Source organism: Jaculus jaculus, chromosome 5 (assembly GCF_020740685.1).
Source record: "Jaculus jaculus isolate mJacJac1 chromosome 5, mJacJac1.mat.Y.cur, whole genome shotgun sequence".
Taxonomy (NCBI): domain Eukaryota; kingdom Metazoa; phylum Chordata; class Mammalia; order Rodentia; family Dipodidae; genus Jaculus; species Jaculus jaculus.
In genome coordinates this window covers 101,685,837-101,688,783 of record NC_059106.1, presented here as the reverse complement: position 1 = coordinate 101,688,783, position 2,947 = coordinate 101,685,837, and the positions used below count along the sequence as shown (strand labels likewise).

The following is a 2,947-nucleotide window of genomic DNA, read 5'->3' as shown; positions in this document are numbered from 1 at the left end:
CTCTACCATATCTGTTGAGGCTCAGAAGATACCACAGAGAAAAACACTACTTCACTGGTAGCCTGACAACCAGCTATAGGGAGAAGTTTACAGACACTGTGGTCACTCAAAATTCATCAAAAAAAAAAAAAAAAAATCAAGAGGCTATGGAGAACTCAACATGGAATCAGACTTTTTTTTTTTAAACACTTCTGTATGTTTATTTTAAATTTGGGCACATGGCTTTAAAAATGTATAAAAATAATTATGTACTAATCCAACTTCAATATTTACATGGTCCCCTAAAAGAATTTCATTTTATTATCATCAAAAATGTACTTCAACCTATTCACAGTGTTCTGAAAAGTCAGGAATTTTAAGATTTTCTAGAAAAGTGTTAGTATTCACCTAAAAATAATAATAAAACTAGGAATGATTACCAAACTATTTTAAAATATAACCTTGTCTAAGCTATGCTAAATATCATAAGAATAATCCTTACACAACAATCCCAAGTAATTACATTTTCATTTACAAAAAAAGCACAAAAATATTTTATACCAGAAAACATCTTATTGCATCTATCTGAGGTTCAGCTTCACACCATCAAGTCCCCATGAATGCTTTGTAAATATCTGCTCCTTATGGGCACCCAACTCAAATAAAGCTAGGCACTGCCACAAGAGGATAGAAACCCATTTCAGTGCAAAAATACTTATCAACCTAAGCTGTGATCCACTGACTTAGGACACTTTGAATAAAAATCACAATTTGAATGCCATAACACAGAAATTACACTAAAAAGACTTTATATTGAAATAAAAAGCTCTACATTAGTAACTGAATTTCTTTGTTACTATTCTCTGGCAAATGCTTTCTTTTGATTTGCTTTTACAATGTTATCAGGGGATGCCAATTTGAAGTCAAATGGTGTTATTGTTACAAGAGGACTTATTTCTTTGTCCTTCACATCTTGAACTTGTCTACTATAAAGGAAAGTCTTGGAGAGGTCAAGGGCACGCCGCTTGCAGCTCTTCAGTGGGTAACGAAGACATTATGTTGAAGCAAAAGCCGATGGCCTAGCTTCAAGGGCTTTGGTCCATGACACAGACAAAGGCGGTTTCCTATTAAGAGAGCCTTTCTTATTTTTCTTACTATCCTTAGTGGAGTTAGCATTATTCCCTAACTTTGAACTCAGAACTTTAGTTCCTGGAGTTGGAGCAACTGATGAGTTAACTATAGGCTGTGGATCGAAAGCTGGAGTTCTTATCAGGACACTAAGATCAATATTTGAATCTATTCCAGGATTCCTCATTTCAGATAAACTGGACTCAAAAGAATCTTTCTCAATCTTAGAGTGGTCTAGATCAATCATTTCTCCAATTAAATCAGACAGTGACAAATTTTCTAGGTCTCTTGTGGGAGAAGTTTTACAGAATGCCAGAGATGACAGAGACCCTGTTAATTCTGATATTCCATTAGAAGACTGGCAGCGAGTGGCTAGTTGTGATAGGGGAACAGACCTCAGGCTGGCAGACGACTGGATGCACATGTCAGCTGAAGCAGTGTGTTGGCCTGGACTGCTTCCTTTATGTTCCTGAAGCAGTTCTGTTAGGGACGGATGCTCACACTGGGAAAGTGGAAACCTGTCACTTATTAAGATGTTATTCCTGGCACTTTGTTCAACTAAAGAAATGTTTCCAACTTCAGTGTTCATACTAGGATTTAAATTATCAAGAGATGTATTTTCCAATGAGCTAGGTAAGTGCAAAAACCTACTTAAGTTTCCCAAGGTACTTTGCACTGGAATGCTTTGGAAATCAGGTAGTGAACTGTTCTTAATAAATAAAGAATCATTTGATGCTGTGTTCTCTCTCATTAAAGACTTTAAATCTGGTATTCCTTTGAAAGCCAAATCATCTTTGGAAACACCTTCAAATGCAGGAGGACTTAAAAACTCAGCATTTCGAGTCTTTGAGAGTAGACTTCCCAGACTATCTGGGGGTGGTAGCCCGACTGAAGGTTGACTGGAACAAGAATCTCTGGGCAGATCATGAATCAGGTCAGCTAGTGAAAGCTCTTTGGTGGACTTACATGGCTCTAGTTTCTTTTCACTTTTAGGTCTGTCAAGTTTCTTTTTCCTATGATGCAAACAGTGACTTGGCACAAGTGTAGAATTATGTGATCCACATTTTGCTACCAAGCTAGAAAAGTCAAAGGGTTTGCCACTGCAGTACAAGTGATCATTGGACTGAGGGTCAGAACTCTGAACACTATCATCTGAAACGTCAAAGGAAGAAAATAAGACTCCTTACCTTTCGCTGTCTTCCCTGCAGGTGCTGCCCTTTCACTCTTGCCCTTCAAACTCTGCACGTTATCTTGTTCCAGAACCACCGACAAAGCCTCTGCACGTCAAACTTATTCTTCAGGATGGCTTCAATCATGACTTCGTCTGACATAGCATCTCCCAGCACCTCTTTCATGTGGTCAAGGCAGGAATGAAGACGAGCTTGATCAATTTCACTTAGCTGATGATTCAAGAGAGAATTGGAAGAATCTTTCAGCTCTTCATAATCATATTCTTCTACAGGTCTGTCTCGTCCAGAGTAAATAAGCTGAGCAGCTGTTGATAGTGAAATACAATAATCATCCTCTACAGACTGGCCATAGAGATCATCATCTTCAAAATCTTCATCGTAGTTGTAACCTCGGGCATCGCGGTGTCGGGCCATGGCCGCAGGGTTCGGCCTTCTCCCTGACCCTGTCCCCAGCACTCGGCTCACACACCGATACGGCGCCAAGCGCCGCCCGTAGACCACTCACACGCCGTCTTGGCTTCCGGCAGCCCTCGGCGCTGAGGGAATCAGACTTTTAACATGCCTGCCGAGGATCAGGGAACATTGTGGGATAAGGGACAGAAAGATGTTAAGAGCTACAGGGTGGGTAGGAATATCCCAAGGTATGTTAC

General features: G+C 39.9%; 1 pseudogene; it reads right to left on the bottom strand.

Moving 5' to 3' along the window:
* Positions 1–810: 810 nt before the first annotated feature.
* LOC101617237 lies at positions 811–2,711 on the bottom strand (annotated as a pseudogene).
* Between the last annotated feature and the right edge of the window lie 236 nt (positions 2,712–2,947).